Raw genomic sequence first — 21,719 nt, forward strand, 5'->3', positions numbered from 1 at the left:
CCCGGTGCCCTGAGCCTGGTTTCCTGCTGAGCAACAGCCCCTTGTCACCTTTGTGGGGGACCCAGCCCTGTGAGTGTCCACACCCAAGCCCAAGGCAGAGGAGGCGAGGAATGAGAGCGCCCCATGCAAATGAGGGGGCAACCCGACCCCACATGGCAGGTCAGGGATAGAGTTCAGTGGGGGCCTCAGAGCAGTGACCCAGCCAAGGGGGTCATCCCAGGGCCTCCCTGTGGCGGCCACATCTCTGGGCATCACTGGCGGCTGCCTGTTCCCGGCCCACCTGCCCCACACTCTGGTCGGCATATCAGGGTCTCCTTCTCCCCCAGCCCTGGCCTCTCCTGGGGTCTCTCCTGGGGCTTTGTCTCCAACTCTGGGTGCCCTAGGAGCCCATCACCAACACCTTAGGCTACGTGGAAATACGTGGCCGTGAATACAGGCTCACTTCCTGTTTTCACCCCTGCACACACACTCCTGGAAGAGGTGCCAAAAGATGCTGGCTTCCGGAACACGCATGTGTGTGTCTATGGCTCCATACGCACTCTGGCATGCATGTATTTGCGTGTGTACGATGCATGTCTGTGGACACAGGTACATGCTGTCCTGTAACCTGCTGCTGGCTCCTCCTCCCCAGGTGTTGTGGGGCCACTTCCCTGTGCTGGCTCCTGCTCCAGGGTCTCACAACTGCTCTGGCGTCAACCAGAGCCCCCTGCAGTCATGGCCCTGAGAACAGACCTGTGAGAGCTGGTGTGCACGTATTTTCAGGGTCAGATGACTGAGTCCGCAGAACAGGAGAGCGTTCAGAGCCCCAGGGGCTCTCTAAAGGAAAACATACCCCAAATCCCCCTCACTTCCACCTGTGTTCAAGGGCAGCCCGACGGAGGCCCCAGCTGTCAGGCGACCAGGTCAAGCTGAGGGGCCTGGGTGCAGACATGTGGGGTGAGGGAACCTGGAGGGGACAGCAGCGCTGCTGGGACCTCTGCACCCAGTCAGGCCCTGGCATCGCAGACCGTCCTTGAGGGAGGGCCACTGGCCAGGCAGGTGGGGGCCTTGAGTCTGAATTTCCCCACAGGGCGAGACACGCTGGGGGCGGGGGTTCCTCTGCAGGTCCACAGGCTCAGATCTGAAACACAGCCTTGGGCCTGTGCAGTGGCCAAGACCAGCACGTCTCGATGGAAAAGTCTCACTCTTTGCTTTTGAAAGCAACTGCAGACAGAGGTGGGACTCCAGGTTGTAGCTGATGGAACACAGGTCCAATGGGAGCCGGGAGTCATGGGGCAGCCAAGAGGCAACGGGAACTCAGCCCGAGGTCAGCCATCTCCCTGTGGCCCCAGTGCCATCTGCAGGATGCTGTGTGGCTCTGAGTGACATAGTTTGAGGGGTTGCTGGCAGCCCTGAGCACCCCAGAAGAGGAGGTGGGGGCCCTCACAGGAGACCTCTGGGTAAGCCTCTGGGTAAGGCTGAGTGGGAACAGGCTGTCTGGAAGAGTGTGGCCCGGGCGGGCAGGGTGGGTCCTGGGGAGGGGCAGTATACTCCACGTGGCTACAGAGGCCAGGTGCAGCCTTGTGTTATCCTGCGCCTGCAGGGCCATGAAAATGGCGGTCAGTCACAGAAACGACGCCGTTGGAGGCTCTTCAAACACCTCACTGTGTGTGGCATGGGTATGCCTGCGGGCCGCCACACATAGGGGCCAACCTGTAAAGGGGCAATCTGCCCCACAGATGCCTTCAACCCACAGACTAAGATGCCACGTCGTCTGGGGCCGGGGCCATCTGTACCGTCCCTGCATCCTGCTTCTCTGTGGGCGGCATCATACACAGTCTGTCTCCCGCTTAAGCCCTTTGGCTTGCGGCGAGACAAGTCTAACCCTCCATCCACGGAGCACCGCCTCACTGCCCACACAGGATGGGAGCCGCCTGAGCAGCAAGAGCCAGGGCAAGCGAAGGCCCAGAGAGCACGGCGATGGCAGCCCTCACGGGATTGAATGTGGGCACCTCATAACCGAAAGATAGTGCCAAGGTCTGTTCTGACTCCCAGCCCACAGGAAGACTCAAAGTGTCCTTTACCTAAAGGAAGCCGACAGCTGCCTGGGAGGGTCAGGGCTCTTTAGAAATAGCCAGGCCCTTTGCCTGCTCATGGCCACACTGGTTTACACCCCAGTGGACTTGACTTTCCCCCTCCAAGCCCCAGTCTCCCTGAGATGAAGACCCCAATATCTACTCCTGGGCCTGCTCACTGCCACCTGCCAGTTCTGTCCTCCTGAATAAACACTCTCATCCTGACCCGGGCTGGGCTTAGGGCTGCCTTTTTCCTACCACCCCATCCAAGGCTGGGCGGACTCACCCATCCTCCACATGCTTCCAGCAGCTCTCATCACTCGCTGACTCAGTGATTCAGGAAACAGACCCGACTGCTGAAAGAAAGTGGGGAGGGCATGAGTGGGAGCCGGAGGAGGGGAGAGGGATGGGAGCGGTGCAGGGGTGCGTTGGCCAGGAAGGATGACCAGGCTATGCCTGGGTTCCGGGGGGTCTCGGGATGAAGCGTGGGAGGGAGCTGGGAGGGCAGGAAGCTGTCCGGCAGCTCTGCATCTCAGGATGTGTGTTTAGGTGTTTGTGTGTTTACACATGCCTGATTATCAGTGTTCCCCCCGAAATCCTCCAGAAGATATGTTTACATCTGCACCCCTGGAACCTGTGAATGGACCCTACTTGGAAACAGCCTTTGCAGACGTAATTAAGTGAAGGATCTGGAGATGAGACCATAGGGATTTGGGGTGGCTCCTAAATCCAAGGCCAGCCTTACAACAGAAGGGAAGTGGGAGATTTCAGAGAACACTGGGAGATGACAGAGCCAGAGATGGGAGAGATGTGTCCACAAGTAAGGAACGCTGGAGAGCAGCCTGGAGCCGGTGCTCCCTCAGAGCCTCCAGAAGGAACCAGCCCCACCCACACCTCGGTTCAAATGTCTGACCCCAGAACTCTGGGAGAATCCACTTCTGAAGCCATCAGCTTGTGGTTGTTTGGTGCAGCAGCCACAGGTAATGAATACAGACCCTGAAAGTGACATCAAAGAAGGAATGACCTGTGAATGCACCGGAGAGAGGGACGGGGGCAGCCTCAGACAGGAGACCTTGGCAGGCTCATGGAAGACGAGTGGGAAAGGGTGGGCAGCTCCTCGGCTGAACCTCGAAAGCGGAAATGCAGCAGGAAGGCCTGAGTCTGGGAAGCTGGACCAGTAGGCTGGTCCCAGAAGGACTGGGGACTGGCAGGTGACAAAACCTCTAATTCTGAGGTTGAGCATGGGGCTAAAGCCGCAGGACTGGCTGATGGTCTGCAAGAGGCATGGGGAGACCCTCTTCCCAGCTCAGAGTTGATGACCACTCTCCCCCACTCCTGCCAGCGGAGGGGTCCAGGAAGGGTCTGAACCCCAGCACAGCCATGTGGAACAGGTGGGAATGGAGGATTTGGGGTGACTCTAGGAGGCTCCCCACTTCTCCCCTGCTCAGCACCAGCTGCTGGAAGCCCAGCCTTGCCTCTCCAGGCTGGAGGCAGGAGAACCCCTCTCAGCTTCCATTATAAATGGACACCCGGGACAGACAGGCCAGAACAAATACACAGAAGAAAGAGCACAAGGGAAGGGGGAGAACCACATCAGAGGTGCTGCCGGAGAGAAGCTCCCATATCTCCGAGATACAGCGACTGATGAAAAAGAAAACTGAGAATTCCAGAGATCTCCTGTGAATTAGGAAAATCATTTTTTGAATGGAAACTTTAGTAGCAGTTTGGGAAGATGAAATGAGGGAAATAATATGCAGCAGAGCAAAAAGACAAAGAGAAGAAGTAGAAGAAAAAAAAAAACAAAACAAGATTTGAGCAGAGCACGAATCCAGGAAGTCCAATGAGGTGTCTCAGAAAGACAGAACAGAGAGGAGCAGGATTCAGAGCTTAGAGGCGTTTCCAGGTTGAAAGGGCCACAGGAATGTCCTACACCAAGAAGGAAAGAAGAAGGAGGGAGGAAAAGAAGGAGGAGGGAGGGAAAGAAGGGGGAGGGAGGGAAAGAAGGAGGAGGGAGGGAAAGAAGGAGGAGGGAGGGAAAGAAAGAGGAGGGAGGGAAAGAAGCGCGGCCCGCAGCGGCACACAGTGCTGATGTCAAAGCACCAGTGCTGGGATGATCGAGGGAGCTAGTAGTTATCGTCCCTCTCCCCTGCCCAGGTTCTGAGCAATTTGGAAAAATAAACCAACAGAGAGGCGGGAGCGGGCTAAGTGTCACCTTTACAATCAGTGGAGGCTCAGCCAAGGTCAAGACCATCTCTGGGAACCCAGTGGGCCTGGCCTGGGGTACCCACACCCACTGCCTTGACCACCCACCCAGGCTCTGGGACTAGAAGGAAGGTGGGGTGGGCTGCAGGAACCCCATGAGTCTTTCTGAATCTCCAGGGACATCACTGCTCCACGCTGGAACAGAGAGAGCCATGGGAGACAGACTATGGGGGACCCCATTGTGGAAACAGGAGTGGGGAGAAGCCAGGCCCCCTGGCCTCAGCAAAGCCCTGTCCATTGGAACCACATTGGACAGCCCCACAGCAGTGCTGGGACAGTGGGGTGACGCCTTCGACCCCCGGCGTGTGGAGCCAGGTGCCCTGTCAGCTGTGAGTGCAGAGTGAAGACATCAGCAGCAGCCCCAGGCCTCCCCGCCAGGACCTTGTAGGACCCCAGGCCTGGGCCCAGATTCCGTGGTTTAAGGGAAGTTTGGCCGGGGCTATGTGTGAGGTGCGGCAGAATGTGGGGCGCTCACAGCTGGGGTGGCAGCAGGCGGTGAGCTGCCACTGGGGAGGCGCGGTCGCTGGAACCCAGGACACTCTGTGGAGGCTCCTGAGGGCTGCGCATGACTGGGAGGGACAGAGCTGGGGAAGAAACTCTGGCCTGCCCTCCTCCCCCACACCAGTCTCCTTCCACAGGCCACCACTGACCCCCAACCAGAGGGCACAGAGCCCACAGACACAGCAGGTGGGTACAGAGCAGGGATCTCTGGGGCAAACGGGAAAAGGTCAGCTCCCCTCCCTGCTGGCCTGGCTCAACAAGCTCCCCCAAAACTAGGGCGAAAACCAGCAGATCTGGGAAGCAAAGGATCCCGCCTAGAGGACAGCAACATCCGGAGCAGGGTTCCAGAGTGGCCTCGGGCAAAGCAGCCCAGTGCTGGGTGTGTCACCAAAGCAATGTCTGCAAGGAAAGCAATGGCGCTGAGAGACCCCGGGTGCTTTGTGTGTGTGTGTGTTTGTTTGTTTGTTTTGGTTTGGTTTATTTTTTAGCAAAGTTTGGGGCTGAATTAGTGAAAAGTTCATAAAAAGCCACACACACACCAAAAAAAGAAAAGGGAAAACAGGAAACAAACAATGATTAACTTTAAGAAAAACAAAAAGTTTGAAAAGGAAAGAAGTGGGATTGCAGTGCAGTATGTGATTCCGTTTTGTGAACTGTGATTGTATCACAGCTACAACGATGGAAACAGTAAAACAGATTCAACTATTAATTAAGACTTAATTTAGAGAGGCGCACGAGGAGCAGAAACAGGTGGGAAGGTGGATGTTGAAGAGCTGAGTCCTCGGCTCCCGGGGTGGAAAGACAGAAGATCACGCCTAGAACTGAAGAATTCATAAAGAACATTCTAAATATGCTATATTATTATTATTATTAGAGATAATAATATCTTCTTAATAATAATAATAGCTTGTTAGTATTTTATTATTTGAGATAGAGTCTCACTTTGTCACCCAGGCTGGAGTGCAATGGCACAATCGGGGCTTACTGTAGCCTCTGCCTCCCGGGTTCAAGAGATTCTCCTACCTCAGCCTCCAAAGTAGCTGGGACTACAGGCACCTGCCACCACGTCTGGCTAATTTTTTGTATCTTTTAGTAGAGACAGGGTTTCACCATGTTGGCTAGGCAGGTCTTGAACTCCTGGTCTCAGGTGATCCACCTACCTTGGCCTCCCAAGGTGCTGGGATTCAGGCGTGAACCACCGCACTCACAGCCTAAGCATGTCATTTTTAAATATGGAGATCAATACCAGAAGAAATGGATAAAAACACTGAAAGAACCCTCCCAACGCTGGGGCTCTGGGATGTGAAAGGGAGGAAGACAAGAGCTCTTTTCCATTGTAAGCTTGTTAATATTTTAGAACAGATAGATAATAGGTAGACAGATGATAGGTAGGTAGGCAGACAGATAGATTCATCTGAGATTAAAAGCGTAAACTTAAAAATTACACCATAGTGAACCGGGAACACTTCTACGCTGCTGGTGGGAATGTAAACTCACACAGCCGCTATGGAGAGCAGTGTGCAGACTCCTTAAAGAACTAAAAGTAGAATTACCATTTGATCCAGCAATCCCACTACCGTATCTACCCAGAGGAAAAGAGGTCATTATATGCAAAAGATACTTACACACGCATGTTTATAGCAGCACAATTCACAACCGCAAAATCGTGGAGTCAACACAAATGCCCATCAATCAATGGGTGGATAAAAAACTCTGATATAGAGATAGATAGATGGATGGATAGATAGATAGATAGATAGATAGATAGATAGATAGATAGATAGATAGATAGGCAGACAGACAGGTAGGTAGGTAGATAGATAGATAGATAGATAGATAGATAGATAGATAGATAGATAGATGGATGATAGATAGACAGACAGGTAGGTAGATAGATAGATAGATATGATGGAATACTATGCAGCAATAACAAGGAATGAATCAACAGCATTTGCAGTGACCTGGATGAGACTGGAGATTATCATTCTAAGTGAAGTAACTCAGGAATGGAAAACCAAACACCGTATGTTCTCACTGATATGTGGGGGCTAAGCTATGAGGATTCCAAGGCATAAGAATGACACAATGGATTTTGGGGACTTTGGGGGAAGAGTGGGGGGGTGTGAGGGATAAAAGACTACAAACAGGGTGCAGTGTATACTGCTTGGGTGATGGGTGCACCAAAATCTCCCAAATCACCACTGAAGAACTTACTCATGTAACCAGATACCACCAGTACCCCCATAATTTATGGAAAATAATTACACCACAGCAGGAGAGATTGTAATGGTCGTTGTGTGTAATAAAAAGGTCCACGTCTGCACACACATTTCAGGCTTTATCAGTTTTCCCATGGGGCCCTTCTAGAGTTCAGTTGCGTCTCCCGGGACAAGCTCCCAGCGCCACGTCCCCTCGGTGCTCAGTCTCAGTTGTGTCCTTGCATCCACCGGTCAGGAGAGATTGACTCCTTAGGCGTGCCCGAGAAGATGGGAGGAGCCACAAGGAGTCAGGGGGCAGGAATGTCTGAGTGGGGACGACGCAGTAAGCGGCCGGTCCATTGGTGACCATGTCTATGCCACAGTCACCTTTGCTTTCTCACACATTCGTTGGACAGAGAGGACTAAGCCCATGAAAACGCAAGTAACAGGGACTCTCTCCCTTATCCCCAATTCACAGAGAAGCACACAGAGGTCTGGTGAGGCGAGCTGACTTGCCTGGGAGTAGCGGGGCTGTGATTCCAGCAGGGCCTGCCTGACTTCCAAGGCTCCAGAGCTCGGAGCCTCATGTCTCCTCCTCCCCTGTCTGTGGGCGCAGGCATGACTTGACGTGAAAAGCCTGGAAAGTAAAATGCATCTGTCTTAAATGCACTGAGAGAGGGTCACATTTAAAATATGTCTTCAATGCATTTTAATCAAGTATTTCTCTTGCAGTGAGAATGATCATACCCCAGTCTGACAGTTTCATATCAAATCTCTTCAAATTGTGTTATCTTAGAGTACCCACATGTGTATGCCTCCCTTGGCCAAATGAGATAGTTCCTTAGTGGACATTAAAACTGTGGTCTGAAAAGCTTGTTGAAAATACGGACAGAGGCACGTAACATGTAGGTCACTGGAAGCACTTCCCAAAAGGCACAACCTACATCCCTCTGGGCCTCCAGGACTGAGGAAGCCAGAATCCCCATTCCAGGAGGACACACATCGTAGAAAAGGCACCAGATAGACATTTACATGGCAGGTCCCACCACTCCTCTAGCAACAACTGGGACGGCATTAGGCAGCCCATGCTCCCACAGTGGCCTCGGTCCTTATGAAAGAAACAGGACCTGTTGGATTAACTCCTCCCAAACTCAGCGTGCCCAGCAAGCATTCTTACTGGAGGATTCTCCACCAGGAATTCTGGGGCCAAGGATTGGTATTCCAACAGAGAGACCCACCTTCCCATCTTCTTGTCTCAGCCTGTGGCATCATGTACCTTCCACCTGCGTTTTAGTGACCCACCATCTGCACCACTCCATCTGCTTCAGTATCCCCTTTGTTGACATCATCTCCACCTTGGACAGTGGTGCTGGAGAAGCACAAACACTGTGACTCTCTCCTCCCCAATCTGAACGGGAGCTGGGAGGGCTGGGCCTGCAGTCTTGAGGGGCTCGGAGGAGTCTTGGATCCGTAAGCTACCAGCTGCCCAAACTTCGCGAGCAATGGGGTGGAAATGCCCAGGAAATGTGCAGAAGGAAGAGTGCCCTGTGCTCTCTGCTCCCCTTCCCCACCTGGGGGTGGTGGATTCTGCCTTTGCTGGCTCAGTGCCTGGACTTGCATGGCAAGGCCTCAGGGCTGGTGAAGAGACAAAGGTGGAGAAGTCGGGACAGCTTGAGGACTGGAAGTGGCTGGGAGTCACCTGTGAAGGAGAAGGAATAACGGGACAGGAGCAAAGCGGGAGGCAGAAGGAAGTGCAGGAGTGCTGGGGGCTGGGGTACCTCTGGGTTCAGGGCTGAGAGTGAGGGAAGCAGTTTAGGGGGAGTCATAGCAAGCAATGCAGAGAGTGGCCAGGGAGAGAGAAATGTTAAGATTTTTGCGTACGTTCAGAGTACACCTTCCTCCCACAAGCATCTTGGGATTTCAGTAAAGATTTGAACTACTGGGGCTGCTCTGCCTGTAAAGTGGCTATTCTTTTATTCCTTTACTTTCTTAATAAACTTGTTTTCACTTAAAAAAAGATTTGAATTATTTTGGCATTAGACAGTGTGATGATTAATTTATGGTCAGCTTGTCTGGGCCACGGTGCTAAGATATTTGGTCAGACATTACTCTGGATGCTCCTGTGAAGGTGTTTCTAGATGACATTAGCATTCGAGTAAAGCAGGTGGCCCTCATCCAAGGAGGCGGGCCTCACCCAATCAGTTGAAGGCCTGATTAGAACAAAGAGATTGACCTGCCCTGAGCAATAAGGAATTCCGCCCCCAGACTGCCTTAGGCCTGGAACTGTGACATGAGCTCCTTCCCAGGTATCCAGCCTGCCGGCCCACCCTGCAGAGTTTGAACTTGCCAGTGTGAGCCAGTTCCTTAAAATCACTCTCTTCTGATGTGCACACCTTGAGGGGTTCTGCTCCTCCGGAGAACACGAACCAGCACAGTTAGTGTCTTCATGAAGACATAAGTCCTGTATTAGAGGCCCCTGGAAGGGACAGGCAGGTGCTAAGCTGAAGGCACCCACAAGGGGACACGATTGACGTCTATCCTGGGGTCTGGGAGGCACACAGGGGGGCCACAACCTGGGCTGGGACCAAGAGAAGGTGGCTTGGGGATCCATAACCCATACAGAAAACAACCAGATAAGAATAAAAGCAAGCAACAAATGATGTGCAAGAAGAAAGAGACGAAGGCTCTTATAATAAGAAAAATACAAACACCCAGTGATAAAAATATCCACCTCCTGAGATGGGTCTCAGCTCCCGCCTGCCCTCGCCTCGGCCTCCGTCTCGATGATGCATGGGGGCTCACAGCACCTTCCTCCAGGACGAGTTGGGGCAAGGCATGAATATGTTCTGCACGGGTCCAGCACCCAGGAAGTGCCCAGACACGGGCGCAGTTGCTGCTGGCTATGGAAGGGGTGGCCCAACCACCTCCCCCTCTCCACTTGGCTTCTTCCTCCATAAGCCATGGGATGGGATGGGTGTCCTGCAAAAGCCATCAGGTCTGTAACGGGCTGAAGTGTGTCCCCCTGAAATCCACACGTTGAAGTCCTGACCACCAGTGCTTTAGGTTTTATCTGAAGGAGGCTTTCTCTGAAGGAGGCTTTATCTGAAGGAGGCTTTCTCAGGAGAGAGGGTCTCCACGGAGGTCACTGAATTAAAATGAGGTCATTAGAGAGGACACTGATCCAACGGGGCCAATGTCCTTATAAAGAGGAGATGTGGGGACAGAGGCAGACACAAGTAGAGGGAAGGGGAGGTGAAGGACACAGGCGGAGCTAGCGCCTGCATGCCCAGGAGAGAGGCCTGGGACAGAGCCCCCCTGAACAGCCTGGGAAGGACCCAGCACCGCCCACACTGTGATCTTGGGCTTCAGCCTCCACCGCCCGGACAGGATCCGTTTCTGAGGCCTGAGCCCGCTGCCCTTGGTGCCTCGTTGCTGCAGCTCCAGAACACGGATACAAAGCTGTCACACTCCCTGGCCACGCCTGCTCTGAGAGTCACATGAACAGTACGGAAAACAGTACAGAGATGTGACAGCAGAGGTGCAAGGCACCGTGGGCCTGTTTGATGTCCCAAGATTGCAAACCCCTAAGGCAGAGTGACGGTTCCTCTCGCCTGTGCCTGGGTCAGACCTCCCTGGCTGGAGGGAGGACGGGAAGGTGCCAGCAAGGAAGACAGTGGTGATGCCATGAGGCCAGTGATGGTGATCATTTGATACCAGACAGAAATGTTTCCCATCGTCCCTGCTGGCACTCAGCATAGAGTGAAATCACGCACAGGCACAGAGGAGGTCAGCCCCAGACAGCCACCTCCTCCTGCCACCTGCTTGCCTCCCCACCTGCCTGCAGGAGAAGCGGGGGGCAAGGCCACGCACCCTCACTTTGAGCACGTCCTCTGTGGAGACTTGCAGCTGGAGAGACAAGAGGGTTCTTGGCTAATGGCAGATGACACCCTAGAGAGGGGCTGTCTTTCAGGGATGCCGTGTCCAGCCCAGGCCACTGTCTGATTGGTGATGTCCCTCCAAAAAGCATAAGGTGACTGGGTGCGGTGACACACATCTGTAATCCCAGCACTTTGGGAGGCCAAGGAGAGCAGATGGCTTGAGCTCAGGAGTTTGAGACCAGCCTGGGCAACAGGGCAAAACCCCATTTCTACACACACACACACACACACACACACACACACACACACCCCAGCCAAGTGTGGTGGTGCATGCCTGTAGTCCCAGCTACCCAGGAGGCTGAGGTGGGAGGATTGCTGAAGTCTGGGAGGTCGAGGCTGCAGTGAGTTGAGGTGGTGCCATTGCACTCCAGCCTGGGTGACAGAGCAAGACCCTGTCTCAAAAATAGGAACAAGTATTTTAAGTTGAGCTTCAACTTCAAAATGCTGTCTTGGGGTAGAACACCGTCACCCCCACCCACCTGCAGACTCCCAACTTCACAAGTCTTCTGAGAAGTTCTCTGCTGTTTGGGAATTTTCAGGGCTGGGGGGCAGATGAAATTAGCAATTTGACCGCCTCCCGCTGTATCTAACGCAGCTCTGAAGGACCTCCAGCCTTTCTGAGTGACTCCCTGGGCCCGTCAGCTCATCTATGTATACTAAGCTCAGGGCTTCAAAATCAAGGCTAAATTTCAGAGAGCAAAAGGTCTGATTGCAGGGCCATGGAAACTTACTGATCCCCAACATGCTGTGCTTAATGCGGTCGGGGGAGGAGACGGAGGGGTCCCTGCTTTAATTTCGAGTCTGCTACCTCCAGGCCCAATACGTCTTCAGGTATTTTTACTCTCAAAAATGTTTCCAGTTGGAATGCAGTAAATTAGGTCCATCTCCTTGAGCAAAATTGAGATCGAAAGGCATTTAGGAATCATTTTCAAAATCCCAAGATCTGAGGAGGAAGAAGGAATTGAGACCTTAAAGGTTGAAATCCCGGCAGTTCCAGAAGTGTGTGCTGGGCAAAGCATGCCTCTCACGTTGCCCCTGCCCTTTCTCGAGCGTGAGCTGCACATGTGGACGCTGATTCTCCTCTGCCAGCAGCAGCTCCAGGGATGCCCTGGCGCCTTCCAAGTTTGCTGGGAAGGAGGTGAAGTGTCGGCATCCCCAGCCCTCTCTTTGAACTGGGTGCTGGACGTATCTTGCTTCCTATTTCATGGTCTTGGTCCTGTTCTGGGGTGCTGGTCCTGTTCTGGGGTCCTGGTCCTGTTCTGGGGTCCTGGTCTTCTACCTAAAGCATTCTATGCTAAAAGCTTTCCAGGCGTAGATCCATAGAAATCGAGGCTCACAACAGTGCCCCCGATGGGCTTGGGCCAATACACTGTTTCAGAGAGGGTTTTTGGCTGTTGAACCCAACAATATGTAAAAAAGGACAAAAAGGAGAGAAGTAGACATTTAGGAGAAGGGGGTGGGGCTTAGCACGCAGCATCACCCCCACTGTTTCAGCCACCTCCCCTTGAAGGGCTCAGTTCCGAAAGGCAATTTTACTGCAGAGGAAACAACCTGGGAAGAGGGTGTGGACTTGACCTTGGTCACACTGCAAGATAACAGCAGAAACCAGCAAAGATCCAGGGCCTTCCAAAGCCAGGTCCCCGATCCAAGGGAGGAACCAAGGAGAACCCAGAGCCTGCGTAAGATGGGAGGCCCAGGAAATCACAGCCCTTTGCAAACCCCCAATGACTGCGACTCAAACACAACTGGCCTCTCCATCATGCCCGACCTGGCACAAGAGAATCAGCTCATCCCAGAAGGATACTTGGCACAGCCATGCACCCCTGCCCTGCCTCTGCGACAGCAGCCTCTGCAGGCATGGACAGGAACCAGTTCAGTAGCGCCTCGCTGCCTCTAGGTACTTGGAGTGTTGCACATGGTTGGCATAGTGCCACAGTCAGCTGCCTTTCCCTTGCTTCCTGCAATTTTGGCATCGGCAGCCATCCACGTGCTTTGTCTGGGCCTTTGGTCTTTTCCCAGCATCACTGTGGAGCCTACAGAATCCACTGGGACAGGCTGCAGGTGGGACCCAGAGAGTGAGAGGCAGGTGGCCTCTGCGTTGCCGCCCAGGGAGAGGTAGATGGGGAACTCGGTGCGGAGCCTGAGCCTGGGTTCCTGCTCTCAGGGCAGCAGGACCAGCCGACCCTTGGAGAGGGGAGCTCTCTTTGCTTCCATCTGGGCTGTGACAGCCAAGGCCAGGAAGGTGTCCAGGGGTGTTTGGCCCTTGGGGTTCGCATTCCTGGGCTTAGAGCGAGGAGCCGGGGAGCTGAGATCCAAACCCAACCAGGTGAGGAGGGGCATGGAGGGGAGGCGAGGCGAGCTCTCATGCTGACTCCAAAGCAAAGCCTTCCCTTTGAGCGCAGCGGAAACGTTTGCTGCAGCCCAGGCTGTGGAGCAGTAGGGGCTGAGAGAAACGGGGGTGGTTCGGGTTCTGTTTTTGCTGAGTGTTGTCTCTCCTTCCGTTGTCCCACAGCCGAGGTTCACAGCACGTGTTATGCTGTGTTCCTGCAAGAAGCAGAAAGCCACTGCTGGAGACGGAATTTGGGTCTTGGTTTCCTCAGCTATAAAATAGGGATCAGAAACCTCCATCCTACCTTTCTTGTGGGTTTTTGTGACAATGAATAAGATCATCTACATGAAAACGTTTTGCACAGGATCTGATTATTGATTTTGAGCCAAATAATTAGACTGTGTGCAACAGGCTATGCCATGGATTCTTATGCCTCCACTTCCCAGGCCCTTCAGTGGCGCCCACCTTTGTTGTAGCCCCGTGTGCGAGGGAATGGCCCAGCAAATCTCCGCAGAGCCTCCCGGGGCCTGAGTGTCAGCTGAGACTGGGACCTGTGTAGGACGGGGCCCTCCACGTAGAAGAAAGTCTGAAGGAGGAAGGGAAATGGCACCACGCTGCTCCGAAGTAGGCAGAAGACGCTTTGCAGAGCTGAACGTGCAGTAAATAAAATAACCAATGAATTCCAGTCCATGAGCAAAATACTCTACACAAACCTTATTTGCGCGATGCACATAAGGCACCATCTGCCTGTCCTCACCACGTACTTCACTCAGCCTCGGGGTGACAGCTTGGAATGAACAGATGACATCACGCCGCTGCCCTAGTAATACAACGCTGAGGGCTTTTTGTATGTTTGTTTTCAGCCGTTCGATTAATTGTGAGGCTCGGGACTCGTGCCTATAGGATGAGCCTGGGCCCACCCTCCTCAGGAGCAGGGCCAAACAGCCCTCCCCGACGTCTCCCAAGGACCAGACCACTGTACCCTGAACTTTTCCCCTTCACACATACCTATTCCCACCCATTCAGTAAAGACATTCAAGGAAAATGTTTTCTCTGCACATACCCCAACTCCCAAATGTTCTTTCATTGCTGTTTCAAAACAGTGAACATGCTGTTAGCAGAAGCTTAGCTAAGCCACTGCACTCCATCCTCAGGTCTCCAGTGAGGCAAAGTCAGGATCCAGGTGGGGAAGAGAAAGGGCACACATAGTGTCCCCTGCCTCCCACGCTCAGCAGTCCCTAGCTTCCTGTGACCCCTTGCTTGGGGAACAGCCCAGCAAACCTTCGCAGAGCCTTCTGGGAGTCAGGTGAGGCTGAGTCAGGGACTCGCAGAAGACAAGGCCCTCCACGCAGATGAAAGCCTGAACCAGGCGTGAGAATGGCAGAGTGCTCCTTGCAGATACTCAGACGGGGCTTTGCATAGAGGAATGTCTGTCTCTCAGGCTTTCCAGGAGCGGGGTCCAGCTAAGCTCAAGGCCAAGGAACTTCACAGAACAAAACTGCCCCCACCCTGCGCTCAAGAAGGATCAAGGCCTTGTGCCAGGGGGCCACAGCGTGGGGCGTCTCGGCTCTGGCTGGACTTGGGGAAGGTGACAGGGGCTGTGAAAGGGCAGTCACATGTCCTGTCGTTTCCCAGGCTCTGCACGGCTGGGCATGGAGGGTGGCCGGAGGCTGCTGCCTTGCGTAGGTAGGAGCCAGGGGCGGGGCACAGAGGAGGGTGCCCTTGAGGTGGGAAATGGGGGTCTCTAGTGGGGGCTCTGCAGGCCCAAGGGGCTGGAAGCAACAGGTTACCCACTTGTGCTGCTAAGCTCCCACTCAGGAATGTCTGAGCAGAATGATCTCCACGCCACAGAGGGGCACTGCTTGAGGCGGGAAATGGGGGAGCAGGTGATCACCGAGAGGGGACGTGAAGAGGAGGGGGAGCAGACCAGCCTGGTTGTGGCGGGGAGAGGAGGTGGTGCCAGCCTCTGTGAGCCACCAGGCAGGTAAGGCCTCTAGGTGAAGTATCCAGGAGGCATTTGGAGGTTTGGATGTGGTCTTGGGTGGATGTCCTGTGGGAAGGGAGTGCATTTGGGGAGCCGGGATGAGGTTTCCAGGCAGGCATTCTGGAGCAAGGGCTGCAGTGGCACGGCCGCCTAGGCGGCAGGACACCGAAGGAGAGGGAGGCGCAGAGTAACCTGGGAGACTCGCTGCATGACCCCAATGTGGAGGGCAGGAGCAGGTGGCCTGAGTGGAGACGCAGGCAGCACCTGGCAGGTGTGGTCAGTGGTGAGGGAGTGTGGAGCCCCAGGCTCTGTGTGGGGTGCAGGATGGGGGACAGCTGCAGGGGAGGGGAACAGAGGGATGCAGAGCTCTGTAACCCTAGGGAGAGCAGAGGGGCCTCTGCAAAGTCCAGAGGGTACAGATGGGCGGCGTGGGAGACAGCCGGTGGTCTGGAAGCAGGAGGGTGTGGGATGACCTCTCGTGCTGGCAAAGCTGGTGGATGGAGTGCAGCAGGAGGCTAAGTTGCACCAGGTAACAAGCCTGGCATGAGGGCCCATCTCTAGTGGGGGGTCTGCAGGCCCAAGGGGCTGGAAGCAACAGGTTACCCAGTTGTGCTGTAATCCCCCACTCGGGAATGTCTGAGCAGAATGATCTCCATACCACAGAGAGGCACTGCTAGCTGGACACGTGCTTCCGCCTGGGGTCCCATGGCGTTCAGGGCCTCGGGTTTCTAAGGGAGTCCTGAAGCAAGTGCTTCACGGCCAGTGCATAGAGGCATCCAGTGCAGTCTCCACGGCCCCCATCACCTGGGAAGGCCTTCAAGGGAGGTGAGAATAGCTCTGGGTTGGGGAAGAAACAAGAAGGTGGCTCAGCCAGCATGACCCCCGGGACTCTAGTTGGGACCGGCTGCCTTTCTTTAGGGTGGCCTTCTGCAGAGCTGTCGGGCCAGCACGGGGAGCTCCTGGGGATGTGGAGGGAGCAGGGCACTCGGTCCCCGCTGCATCACTGAGCGGCTGGATCAGACTTCTCCTGAAGGTCCCTGAACCTTTGACCTCTCCACCCAGGTGAGTGCACTGTCCTTATTGCTTACCTCCATTTGGGCTGGAGCTCCTGTCTGTTTACAACACAAAAAGTTCCAGCTGACAGGGTGCTCAAAATTGCCACTGAAAATAGAAATTACATCACTGTTGCTAAAAGCAGTTGTCTGTGCAGAATTTCAGGAGGGAGAATAAGGAAACCTTTCTTAATATATTGGCATCCCAACAACCCACATCCAAAGAGTAGTGTTTCCAATGACACCGAAGAAAACAGGAACTGCTGCCAGGCGTGCCATCCTGGGAGTCCCGGCGAAGGTGCCATCCTAGGAGTCCCAGCGAACATGGTGACCTAGGGCTCATCTTGACCCCTGCCAGGTGTGGGTGGCCTCTGCACAGTCCATTCCCACCGCTGGAAATAGAGCAAACGGAGAGTTTTCTGATTTGAAAAAACACAGCGTAACAAAACAACAACAGAAACAACAGCAAATAGCCCGAGTTTTCCTCCATGTCTCCATCTGCAAGGAAGCAACTGTGGAAACCACATAGAACCGGCAGCGCCACTGGGGAAAGGAATGGGCTGATAAATGAGCAGAAAGGACCACCCAGGTGTTCGCTGTCATGCCGGGGGGCTGTGTAGGTGTTCCATGTTTTCGATGTCCAGAGATGAGAAGTTCCCGAAAGGTACTGGAAGCTGAGCTCAGCCCCGGCTCCTCAAGCTGGAGTGTCTCGGCCTACTTCCTGCACATCAGGGTGCCTGGACTGGCCGGTGGGAGGACGCTCATTTCTGACGGACACACGAGAGATAAGGCCCTCGAGACCTCTGCCCATGCCCTTCTTGTTCTGTGGGTGCCACTGCCACCACAATGCCCTCAACAGAGCCCTAAACAAGGCACGCCCAATGAGCAGCGTGCGGAAGCCCCAGAGGAGGTCCTGGTCCGGAACCGGATCCCCAAACACTCATATCAGAGCAGAATGCTCCAGCTTCCCACAAGGGTGGGGGAAGTCTTTATTCAGCACACAGCAGAGTGTTTTTGCTCATCTGTGCTTTTTTCTTTGGAAACAGACTTTCCACACAGGATGTGACTTCTTTACTTCTTAGTCTTGCCTCTGTAAAACTTGTTACTTCTTTAGTTCTGTTCGGATTTTGAAAACACATCATTTTGATGCCAAGATTAACAAATGTGGCTCTTTATCATGTTGGAATTGACTCAACAATTCACAGATTAAAAAAAAAAAAAAAAAAGACAAAACGAATCACGTTGGAAAACGTTGCACATTCTTTTCGTCAGATGGTCCTGCTGACCCCACAGGCCCACTTCCTCCCACTGCCCATTCTTGGGAGTCGTAAGATTTAATAAAAAACAAAACCAAAGCTCCCTGCCTTCATTTTTATGTCCTTTGTGCTGACAGTGTCTTCCTGCCACAGCCCTTCTGTGTAAACAGCCAAATCTCTGTCCCTCCCCGTTGGCTGATTTGAGCAGGGTGAACACTGGACCAGATGGCAGCCAACCACTAAGCTGCCAAGGGCCGTGGCATGGGTGGCCTGGATCAAAAAGATGAGCCGGCCAAGCGGAGTCCTCCTGGGAATTGGGAAACACAGAGGCTGAGCTCACTGGCTGCAAGAGCGGAGACCAGGAGGTTACCTATCTGGATTCAGCAGCAGGGGCTGGGAAGGCTGCAGTGTGTGAGCCTTGAGCAAGCTGGGGAGATGAGGGACCAGGACCTGTGAGGACAGAGAGGGAGCAGGCTGGCAGAGGAGCCACGGAGGAAGCAAGATGACCACACTGCCCCTGGAGCAGGTGGAGCAGGGAGTCTCCCTGATGCCTGATTGCCTCTCTCCTTCCAGACCTTTTGTTTCACAGTACATAGCCTTGTCCAGACATCTTTTAGGGCCTCTCTCGCATCCTCTTGACCTGCCTGTGTCCTGATGGTGCTTCACTAGGACACAGGTGCTTCTTGTCATCTGCCCAGGGCTTCCTGGATGCCTGTCATGGGACAGAACTCATCTCTTTGGGGCCCATAAGTGGCAGCACAGGGTTCACAGACCCGGGAGCAACTCTCCATCCATGGGACAGAAGCTGGAAGATAAATATCCCTCTTCTACGTTGTAGAGAAGGGGACTATTCTGACCCCATTGTCCATGACTGCTCAGAGGGTCCTCTGCATAACTGAGGCCCTGTTGCCAGCAGTGGCAAATAGCTCTGTGACACAGCCTTGGGTCAGCTTTCTCTCCTCCCTCCTTCATTTGCCCAGGCCCCCTAGTCCCTTTTCCCCTGGGAAATTAAAAAGTAAGTGATCTATAGAAAAACGTGGCCTCAGAGTCTTCTTTGAGGGGGAAGATAAGCAATGGCACCCCTGTTGTTGAGGGAACTTCCACGAATTGCTCTTATTTTGAACTTGCAACCAAAATAACTCAATCTAGAAGGTCTTTTAAAAAACATTTGCAACTTCTACTTCCAGAAACATAGCAAACTAGGTTACTCAAATAAAATTCCTGCTGAAAACAAATTAAAATGCTGGAAAAATGTTTTTAATTCTTAAAAGCAATGAAGAGCAAACAAGATAGTAAGAAATAAACAGGCTAAACTATTTTTTAAAAAAGTGGAGTCCAGATAAAAATGAAGAATGTAAGCTGATAGTACTACAAGGACATTTGAAGATCGAGACAAAATTGGACTGCAGTAGCTTTGCTAGTCTACATGGTGCAGAGACCTCTCAAGATGGGGAGTCTAATGAGAGACCCTCTTCACATTGATCTGAGATCTCCCCCAACTGGACCACCACATTCTCCATACAACACCCAGGAGACTTGAAGGAGAGGTACCTTCAAGGCACTGAGCAAAATACAGAGGAAAACCTACTTGTGACACGTATTCACACCCTATATTTAGATCCCTTTGGTGATCAAAACAAAAATGGAATTCTAAAAAATGTTAAGGTAACCCTCAGAAAGATGGAAAAAATGAAACAGAATCAACAACAAAAAAAATTAAATGACAGACTTAAGTCTTAATGCATCAATAATTACATTAAATGCAAGGTCTTAAAACACCAATAAACAATAGAAATTGACACGTTGGATTTAAAACATTTCTCAAGTACACACTGTCTACAAGAGACTCACTTCAAATGTAATGATATAAGCAGATTGAAAGTAAAAAGATTTTTAAAAGATACTTTATGCAAACATTAATCAAAAGAAAGTAGAAGTGGCTATGTTGATATCTGATAAAGTAGACTACAGAGCAAGTAAGATGACCAGAATCGGAGAGGAGACATTATATAGTAATAATGATTAATCCAATGAAAATATATAGCAATCCTAAATATGTATGCAGCAAACAACAGAACTGCAAAATATGGGAAGCAAAAATTAATAGAACTGAAAGGGGAAATAGACAAATCCATGATTACAGCTGAAGACTTCAAACCCCTTTATCAACCATTGATAGAACTAGACAAAAGATCATCAAGGATATAGAAGAGCTCAAAATACCATCAACCAATAGTATCTGATCAATATTATTAGAACAGTCCAACCAAGAACATCAGAATACATTTTTTTTTGTAAATCCCAATAGAACATGTATTAAAACAGACCACATCCTGAGCCATAAGACAAATCTCAAAAAATTCAAAAGAATGAAAATCATGCAGAATGTGTGCTACAGCCACAGTGTAATCAAACAGAAATCAATAATAGAAAAACTCCAAAAACCTGAAAACCAAAAAAACCTCACAAAACCCCAAAACCACACATGGGTCAAAGAGAAAATCTCAGGGAAATTTTTAAAAATACATTGAACTGAAGGAAAATGAATATACAACATCTTAAAATTCATAGGACATAGCTAAAGCAGTGCTAAGAGGGAAATTTATAACACCAAATGCATATACTACAAAATAAAAATTATCAAATCAACAAATTTTTTTTTTCTTAATGGAGTCTTGCTCTGTCACCCAAGCTGGAGTGTGGTTGTGCGATCTTGGCTCACTGCAGCAACTTCCACCTCCTGGTTCAAGCGATTCTTCTGCCTCAGCCTCCCGAGTAGCTGGCATTACAGGTGTGCACCACCACACCTGGATAATTTTTGCATTTTTAGTAGAGACAAGGTTTCACCATGTTGGCCAGGCTGGTCTCGAACTCCTGACCTAAGGTGATCTGCCCACCTTGGCCTCCCAAAGTCCTGGGATTGTAGGTGTGAGCCAACAAAAAGAAGAAAATAAAGATAAGAAAGAAAATCACTGAAATTGAAAACAGAAAGCAATAGGAAAAATTAGTGAAACAAAGGGAGTGGCACTTTGAAAAGATCAATAAAATTGACAGACCTCTAGCAATACTGACAAAGAAAATGAGAGAAGGCAGAAATTACCAATATCAGTAATGAAACAGGTGATATCGCCACAAACTCTGCAGATATCAAAAGGATAGAGGGGAATACTATGAACAACTCAACATAAATTTTTCATCTAAGATGAAATGAACCAATTTCTTAATTTAAAATAAACACAAACCCACAATTTACCCAATATGAAATAGATCATTTGAATAGCCTATATATGTATTACAAAAATTAAATTCATAGTTTTAAGACAAAAAAATCTTTATGCCCAGATAATTTCACTGAGAATTCTACTAAACACTTAAATGGAAATTAACATTAATTCTACACAATCTTTTCTGGAAAAAAAGAATAGGAGATAACAATTTATTTTCTGAGGCTAACATTACCCTTATACCAAAACCAGACAGAGACAGTACATAAAAGAGTATACTATAGACCAATATCTCTCATAAATATCAGTGCAAAAATTCTTAACAAAATATTGGCAAATTAAATTCACCAATATGTGGAAATAATTATATACTAAGACCAAGTAGAATCTATTCCAGAGATGCAAGGCTTTTGCATTATTTGAAAATTTTAAATATGATTCATTATATTAACAGGCTAAATAAGAAATCAATTAATTTATTAATTGCACAAAAAGTATTTTAAAATAGGCAATACCCATTCATGACAAAAAATAAGATTCTTAGAAAAATATGAACAGAGGGGGACTTACTCAACTTGATAAAAAGTATATGCAAAAAACCTTAGCTACACACTACTTGATGGAAAAAGACTGAATGCTTTCCCTCTAAGACTGGGAATTTGGAAAGGATGTGGACTTTCACCACTCTTACCTAATATATTGCTGGATGTGCAGAAAGAAAAGGAAACAAATAAAGTGCATATATAATGGAAAGGAAATAATGGAACTCCCTATTTGCAAATGGCATGGTTGTCTACATGGAAAATCCCAGGGAGCCTATTAAAAAAAAATTCTATATCTAGTGAGTTCAGCAAGTTCACAGGTATAAGATAAACATACAAAAATCAATCGTATTTATATAAACTACTAACGAACATGTGT

General features: G+C 51.0%; 1 pseudogene; it reads right to left on the reverse strand.

Annotated features, from left to right (window-relative positions):
* Positions 1 to 11,423: 11,423 nt before the first annotated feature.
* Positions 11,424 to 18,337, reverse strand: LOC119625260 (uncharacterized; annotated as a pseudogene).
* Between the last annotated feature and the right edge of the window lie 3,382 nt (positions 18,338 to 21,719).

This window comes from Chlorocebus sabaeus, chromosome 10, assembly GCF_047675955.1.
Source record: "Chlorocebus sabaeus isolate Y175 chromosome 10, mChlSab1.0.hap1, whole genome shotgun sequence".
Classification (NCBI taxonomy): Eukaryota; Metazoa; Chordata; class Mammalia; order Primates; family Cercopithecidae; genus Chlorocebus; species Chlorocebus sabaeus.